At 27.3% G+C, this 8,743-nt stretch overlaps 3 non-coding genes across 3 annotated transcripts; all 3 read right to left on the bottom strand.

Annotated features, from left to right (window-relative positions):
- Window positions 1-2,663: 2,663 nt before the first annotated feature.
- Window positions 2,664-2,779, bottom strand: Trnal-caa (transfer RNA leucine (anticodon CAA)). Its single transcript has 2 exons — window positions 2,742-2,779; window positions 2,664-2,709 (listed from the first exon to the last, which is right to left on the bottom strand). It is a non-coding gene; the product is annotated as a tRNA-Leu (tRNA).
- A 990-nt stretch (window positions 2,780-3,769) lies between these two features.
- Window positions 3,770-3,843, bottom strand: Trnan-guu (transfer RNA asparagine (anticodon GUU)). Its single transcript has one exon. It is a non-coding gene; the product is annotated as a tRNA-Asn (tRNA).
- Window positions 3,844-4,429: 586 nt separating this feature from the next.
- Trnad-guc (transfer RNA aspartic acid (anticodon GUC)) lies at window positions 4,430-4,501 on the bottom strand. The gene has a single exon. It is a non-coding gene; the product is annotated as a tRNA-Asp (tRNA).
- Window positions 4,502-8,743: the final 4,242 nt, after the last annotated feature.

Here is an 8,743-nt window from a genome sequence, read left to right on the forward strand (position 1 = left end):
CTACATGTTAGGCTTGTTATTACGTCACAAAAGCTGCAAAATGAAAATAAACGTATTTTTAATTTCTCTGTTGTATTCCTCCTTAGTATAGTGGTGAGTATTCCCGCCTGTCACGCGGGCGACCGGGGTTCGATTCCCCGACGGGGAGGTTTTTTGTTATTTACTTTACATTAAAAGAGATAAACAAAATCTTTACCAAAGTAAAAATATAAAACAAATTAAATAAAATGGTTGTTAAAATATATAATTAAATTTTGTTACATAATATCTTAAACATCTAATTTTAGCTGACTATACTAAGTATTCGAAACATTTTTACCATATTTAAACATCTTAGAAGAAAAAAAAAACGTTTTATTTTCATAATATTACACACCAAAAATAGTTTCCAAAAACTAACAACTGATATATGAAATGTTTTAAATACACTATAACGAATTAAGCTGCAATACTATTATACAATACATTTTATGTTATAAGTTTAATAATTAGTTGACATTTAAACAGTGATTTGTCACTTGAAAATTAAATCAAACGCAGAGAACTTATATCAAAAATTTAAAAGCTTTTAGTTTAAAAGTACATAGTAATAACTTTTATAGTTAAGTTTATACTATAACTCACTAGACAATTAAAATACACATAAGTTATTTCATAATAAATGTTCTTGTGAAAACGTTTTACTGCTAATTAAGTTTTAATAACATAACTCGTTTTCTAATTACTTGTACATTTAAAAACTTATAGTACAGCTCTTAAAACATTTTTCTAATAAAAATACCATTGACTAACAATAGTGCTATTTAGCAACTATAAAATCAATTTCAAATTTGGTTTTGAAAGTATAAAAAAATAACTTTAGTTATCTAACTCAAAGTAAATAGTTATTTTGTGAGTCAGAGTATAGATGGTAAAGTTGATTCAAATAATAAAGGTCATTGTCATTTATGTATTAAAACTTATTGCTAGTACCTTAAAAAACTGGTAGAAAATATCAAAGGACAATCAATATAACCAAATTTGTTTATCAATAGTATTTTTTTAGTCACTTGTAAAAACTTATACAACAAACCATTCAGATTTCAAAATAGTTTCTATTGCAGATTAAAAACGTACTAACAGATAAAAAACTAACTACTTTGTTCAGCTTTTCATTTTAACCATCCTTATAAAATAAAAATGTCAAGTGCTTTGGAATTTGGAAACAGAAACTACGTCTTTAACTTTCCCAAACTCAAAGTGTCAGCAATAGAAGCTGAAAAAGATTGCGAGAACAATGGAATGGTATTGGCAACTTTCGACGAAAAAGACCAAATCGTTAAAATTTCCAACCAAGTAAACATGTGGTTAGACTTACACTTTAGGTTTAGGGAAATTTATGAAGTTTGGCACGTGCGTTACAACGGCCAATATGGCTTTATTTCAAAAGACCTGAGCAGAAAGTCTATGAACTATTTTTTCGTAAACGGTGAAAATATAAAAATTGCCGCCAAACACAACGATATCGCATTATACTCGTTTGTCAATAACAGCGATTCAGAGTCTATGGAGCTCGGAAATTACATTTGTATGAATCGAGCACAAGGTGTAAAGATTTCATCTACAGAAAATAACAGCCATTACAATGACTTTACACGAGAAGTAAACCTCGCTGATAAAATCAACGATGCGTACGGTGCGACAACAACACAAGAGTCAGAGATGATATATACAGATAGTTACAGTCTATCTGATGGTACGTCAATACAAATAAGTACTGCACATCAGAGCAACAACGCAATGGCTGGTTTATCTTATGGAATTTCGATTCTCGGACTTTTGATTGGCGCTGTGTTTTTTGTGGTGCTTCTGGTATCCTTTACGTTGTACTTTGTTCACAGGAAAAGAAACCATCAAAATGATAATTTTAGAATTTAATGGTTATAAAAAGTTTTGAAACGTCAACAGCAAATATTTGATTTAGTTAAAAGAAAAATATATACACTTAACTTAAAACTTTGGTGGTCTAAAGTTGTTGACAGTTTTTATATTAAATTTCAGGTTTAATTAAATATAATTTATTATACTAAGATCTTTTCAAAGTAATTCATCTATAAATTTTCTACTTAAAATAATTTTATGTTGCTAAAGTGAGTCTTATCCTTCCAAACATTGCTGAAATATTTTTTTTCAGACATTAAGAAAATAATTTAAGTCTATATTTTTTAATTTTATTTTTTAAATTTTTTAATAGCGGTAGAACATTACATAAATTAGTTTAAAGTTTTAATTTTCAACAAAGGGCAATTATTTAATTTTCATGTACTTTGTACAACACAATCAAAAAATTACATTCATTTGTTGTTTTAATGTTCTATATTTTGTGAAACATTTGTATCCTATTCTTTTTTTATTTAAATATAAACTTGTTACTTTTAATTTTTGTACACAATGTTTTAAATAAGTTACGAATATTTTATAAACAAGTCTTAAAGTTTTAATTCACTTGCTTTCTGGAGAAATAGTTCAAAATTTCTAATCAAAAATTCAATTGCTTAAGTTTTAAACAAAAATGTTTTCCGCTGTGCATTATCAGAAAAAAAAAAAGTTTTATCATAAAATTATTTCAAAACCCATGTTTATTGTGTGAAAGATACTGGCATTGTAAAAGTTAATTTAAAAAGTGTCAGAAGTGGGATTCGAACCCACGCCCACAATTGTGGACCAGAACACTCGGCATCGCATGGCGATGAAGCATTTCGCTTGAGTCTGGCGCCTTAGACCACTCGGCCATCCTGACTTGTGAGCAAGATGCTTAAACAAGGTTTATAAATTGTGACGTAACAATGTCAGCTTCATTTTCGCCTTATATGCTTATCTAAGAAAGTTTGTTCATGATGAACTCAACTATTTTTAAGACAATTGTACAAAAAGATATTTTTTATGTATATGAACATTTATTTGTAGAACTATCTGGCAGTATTTTTCAAATAGCATAACTAAAGCAGCTATATTGTGCTTAAGGTTTTGAACTTTGTTTTTTTATAATTTGTTTTAATTTTTTAGTTTATCACAAATTCAATTCAGCAACTAATTTTAAAAACAAAACCATAGTTTTTATTTATATTAAGCAGTAATTTTTATAAAACTATATTTATATGAACAAATGCTAAATAAACTATGTGATAAAAAAAAACTTTGGTTGTTGATTGTAAATTTTTTGTAGAAATTTTAAATTTTATAAACAAATTAAATTATTAAATTGTATGAAATTAAATCAAAAGGCTTTATAAAACTCACTTCTGATTTGTTAACTATATAAAACCAAGCTACTTTATAGCTTTTAAATATATATATACTTCTAAGTTAAAAAAGTTTTAAGAGAAAAACCAAATCATTTAAAAAAAACTATTTAATTTTATTTAGACTTATGACAATTAGTTATTTTTGCTTTAAAACTAAAGACTTTAAAGCATATATGTAACTAAGTTTATTAAGTTTAAAATCTTGCTGTGGGTTTTTGAGTTGACTAATCTATTATGAATGTGTATAACTACTTTGCCTATGTAGCTATGTTCACAATATAAATATTCACAATGTTTTTAATTTATAGATTTTTACAATAATTTTTTTAAGTACTCATAATGCTAATTTAATAACAAAGTTTTAAGCAGGTATTTTTTAGTACTCATTCATTCCAACTAAACAGTAAATCTTGGCAAAACTAAAAAAGCGGTCAAATAAATAAATTGGTAGTCTTTTTAAGCAGCTTGTCAATTAGATAAAAATGCGTCCTCGGGTGGGCTCGAACCACCAACCTTTCGATTAACAGTCGAACGCGCTAACCGATTGCGCCACGAAGACCGCTGGTTGCTAAGCAATTGTTGAGTTTATAAATACTAGTGGTTGCTAGGTAGAGCTTGAATATTAATACTTTCAATATTTATGCTAACTTATGATTATTATCAAACTTACTACAACTGTTTTGTAAAGAAAGTTTTAAATGCACGACTGCTTTGTAAAGAAACTACACAAAACAATTAGTTCAAAAAAAAAGGGTAGTTTGTAAAAGAAACAAAAAAATCTTTAGCTACAACCTTATCAAAAATTAAAAGTTATTGTTTAATGAGTGGTATATAATAGTGATTTCTTTAACAAAATCTAGATATATATTGAACTTCAATTTAAAAATTAAACAAATACTTGAATAATTTAAGCTTGTAAAGACTATATATACTTAGGCAAATTATGTAGGTTGGAAAAATAGATAGACTGATATATAACTATTAAAAGTAGTCTTTTAAAGTTATTTAAAGTTCATTATAAGTATCTAAAATCTAAATTAAAAGCAGAATTTATAAATAGTATTTATTAAAAAAAATTGAGGTTTTAAATTGTTTAAGCGTAAATTGTTTTATGTTTCTCTCTAAATTGAAAAATAGTAAAAATCCTCCCCGTCGGGGAATCGAACCCCGGTCGCCCGCGTGACAGGCGGGAATACTCACCACTATACTAACGAGGATCACATCCGAAATATTATAAATTCGTTTATATACATTTTGCAGCTTTTGTGACGTAATAACAAGCTTAAATTGTAGTCATTAAATAAGCACTTGAGGCTATATTGCTTATAAGTATTTTCAATGATCAGTTGTATTTTAATGCAGAAACATAGCGTAATTTTATGGCGTCCCTTAACGTTTATTATGAAAAATTTTGTACTTATACATATTTATGTACTAACTTTTTTTTCTAAAAACTGGATTGCAACCACTTTAGTTTTTAAATAAGAACTTATTACTTTTTTTCTAATTACAACGACAATAGCTAAAAGTCTATTTGTTGTTTCAAATTTAACTACTTCGTTAAAAATTATTCTTAACAAGAAAACTCTTAACGTTAAATTTATAAACAAAATAACTACAAAAGACATAACTTTTTAAGTAATTAAGTAATATAAAAGCTTTTTAAATAAGTAAATTTTCTAACGATAATGATTTGATTTATACTGTTTTTTGATATGTTTATTTGCACTAATAAACCTTTTTATGGACCATTTACTTCATAATAACTTCAAAATTGATTTTTTATTTATTTTTTTTAATATTTTGGTATATATTAAGAACATTATAGAATTAAATGCAAAATAAGCTTTAAATATTTTTAGATAACTATACGATCCATACAAATAAATAGAAACAGGGTTGCCACTTGTTTTTTCAAATTTTTTCCAGGTTTTTCAAATTTCTTCCAGGTTTTTAAAATTACACATTTTTGGGTCTATTTTTAGTTTTAAGTTAATTTCTATTTAAGAAACTGTGTTAAATATTATAAAAATATTGAAAAGATACTGTAAAGTTACTTTAAATGTGTTTTTTAATAAAAAAAATTTATGATGATGACAAAAAATCTTAATTATATGATAGATTTTTTGTGTACTTTTTGCTTTAAAGGTTGCAATCAAAGTTCTCGACTTAAAAAGGAGAATGATTCAATGATAAATTTTTAAAATTTTATTACAATACAATGTTTCACTCGTTTAAAAAAACGAGATCTTCAGTTGTTTAAAATCTGTAAAAATTTATGTGATAACAAGTAGGAAGACATTAGGCTAACCTTGAAATAAAAGAAGTTAAAAAGAAAAAAATGTATAACAAAAAACTGAGTAAAATCTAATTAAAACCTATAGTTTAAAGTTACTAGCGTATGATGATTTTAATGTTGCTAGGCTAAATTTAGGAAAATGCACGTTACTTAATAATTATACAATCTTAAAACTTAAACAAACAAAAAAAAAAAAAATATACAATAAAAAATAATTCTACTAACATTTAGTGGCCTTGTGAAATCTTTAGATAACTAACAAAGAAAAACATCTCTTTAACTAAACCTTTAAGTTAAGTTTACTCGTTTTTCTTTGTTAGTTATCTAAAGATTTCACAAGGCCACTAAATGTTAGTAGAATTATTTTTTATTGTATATTTTTGTTTGTTTAAGTTTTAAGATTGTATAATTATTAAGTAACGTGCATTTTCCTAAATTTAGCCTAGCAACATTAAAATCATCATACGCTAGTAACTTTAAACTATAGGTTTTAATTAGATTTTACTCAGTTTTTTGTTATACATTTTTTTCTTTTTAACTTCTTTTATTTCAAGGTTAGCCTAATGTCTTCCTACTTGTTATCACATAAATTTTTACAGATTTTAAACAACTGAAGATCTCGTTTTTTTAAACGAGTGAAACATTGTATTGTAATAAAATTTTAAAAATTTATCATTGAATCATTCTCCTTTTTAAGTCGAGAACTTTGATTGCAACCTTTAAAGCAAAAAGTACGCAATATTGCTCTTCTTATCTTGAATTGAGCACTTTACTAAAGAAAGCAATACTAACATGGAAGACATTAAGAAAATTAAATTTAAATACAGCTTAAAAGACATCCCGTTAGCAAGCAAGAAGCAATACCTAACCAGAATGTACGACGCAACTACAAAATTCATAAACAGGCTTAGATGGAAGATTTTCTTCTACAACAGCGATAACAACGACCAGTATGAACACAAAGAAGAAGACATTTACAAAAGTTCCAGATCAGCACCAGCCTGTGATGAACTTAAAGCGTTCGAAAGCGACCTTTTTAATGTTATAAAAAATATCAAGTTTACCGCATATAAGTCCAAATTTCAAGAAGCTTTACAAAAAGATTTAAAACAGATACTAACTAAAAATAAAATCATCCTTTTCGCAGATAAAACAAGAAACCTATACCAAACAAGCCCAAGCAACTACAAGAAACTCTTAACTAACAACATAACTAAAACTTACAAAACTTCAAACGAAAACCTAATCGAACAAATAAATACCGAGTCACAAGAATTAATCACCGACAGAAAATACAAAAACAAAAAAATACCTAAGTTCTCAACCTCGGACGCCTTTATAACAGTAAAGGATCACAAGAAACAATTCCCCCTCAATGTTGAGTGCAGACTATTAAACCCAGACAAAAACGAGCTTGGGAGGATAAGCAAAAACATCTTAGAAAGAGCTGTGACGAAAATAAGATACGCATCAAGATTGGTCCAGTGGAAAAACTCATTTGAAGTAATCGAATGGTTCAATAATGTACAAAATAAATCAAAAAAATGCTTTATAAACTTCGACATAGTGAATTTCTACCCCAGTATCACTGAAAATCATTTAACTAACGCTATAAACTTTGCAAAAAAATACACCATAATAGAAGACAGGGACATAAAATTAATTAAGCACACCTGCAAAACAATTTTGACTTTTAACAAAAAAACCTGGATCAAAAAAGATAACAACAACCTATTCGACGTTCCCATGGGCTCCTTCTTCGGCGCCGAGTTATGCGATTTAATCGGGCTATATGCATTGAGCAAGCTTGAATCTCTTTATGATACTAAAGAGATCGGTTTATATAGAGACGACGGCCTTGCAATTATCCAACCAAAAAACAACCAAGATTTAGAAAATAAAAAGAAAAAAACAATAAAAATATTCAGAGATATTGGTTTTAAAATAACGATAGACACCGGTGCAACTACATGCAACTTTTTAGATATAACATTAGACCTTTCAAATAACTTATTTAAACCGTACAAAAAAGAAAACACAGAAATTAGATACATTAATAGAAACTCTAACCATCCTAAAATTATTAAAAAGAACTTACCGGCAATGATAGAAAACAGACTGATTAAATTATCTAAAAACAAAAATATTTTTGATCAAAATGCATACACATACCAAAACGCTTTAGACAAATCAAATTTTAAACATAAACTGACTTATAAGGAAGATTTTAACAAACAGAAAAAGAAAAGAAACAGAACAAGAAAAATAATTTATTTCAACCCACCATTTTGCGAATCAGTAAAAACAAACATAGGAAAAATGTTTTTTGAATTAATCAACAAGCATTTTAATCAGAACAACAGTCTAAACAAGTTAATAAATAAAAGCAACTGTAAGTTAGCGTATAGTTGCATGAGTAACATAAAAATGCTAATCCAAGGACACAACAAAAAAACTTTAAATAATGCAGAAAAAACTGAAAATACCGACAAAGAAGAGTCACCATGTAATTGTAGAAACAAAAACTTATGCCCGCTAAAAAACAAATGCCTAACTAATAATGTTATCTATAAAGCTACGGTCACGACGAAAAAAGAATTAAAGCAATACGTAGGGAGCACAGGAGGAACTTTCAAGAAAAGGTGGTATAGCCACATAAGAGATATAAAAATTTACAAGGAGAACGGAACCGAACTATCCAAATATATTTGGAAGCTAAAACGCAACAACACTAACTACAACATCAAATGGGAAATTTTACACCACATCGGACACATAAGGAAACCGCAGAGAATCTGCAGGACCTGCTCCTATGAAAAAATGGAAATAGCGAACGCTGACGGGAAAACATCATTAAATAAAAGGAACGAGTTAATATGTTCTTGTATACACTTTAAGAAGCTTTATTTTAAAACTTAAGAGCGTTTTGATATAAAAAAATATCTATTTTAATTTGTACAAGTACTTAAACCAATATATAATTACGTCATAATACAATAGCCAAACTTTTTTTAAACGAGTAAACTTAACTTAAAGGTTTAGTTAAAGAGATGTTTTTCTTTGTTAGTTATCTAAAGATTTCACAAGGCCACTAAATGTTAGTAGAATTATTTTTTATTGTATATTTTTTTTTTTTTTGTTTGTTTAAGTTTTAAGATTG

Source organism: Thalia democratica, chromosome 8, assembly GCF_965202585.1.
Source record: "Thalia democratica chromosome 8, ktThaDemo2.hap1.1, whole genome shotgun sequence".
Lineage (NCBI taxonomy): Eukaryota > Metazoa > Chordata > Thaliacea > Salpida > Salpidae > Thalia > Thalia democratica.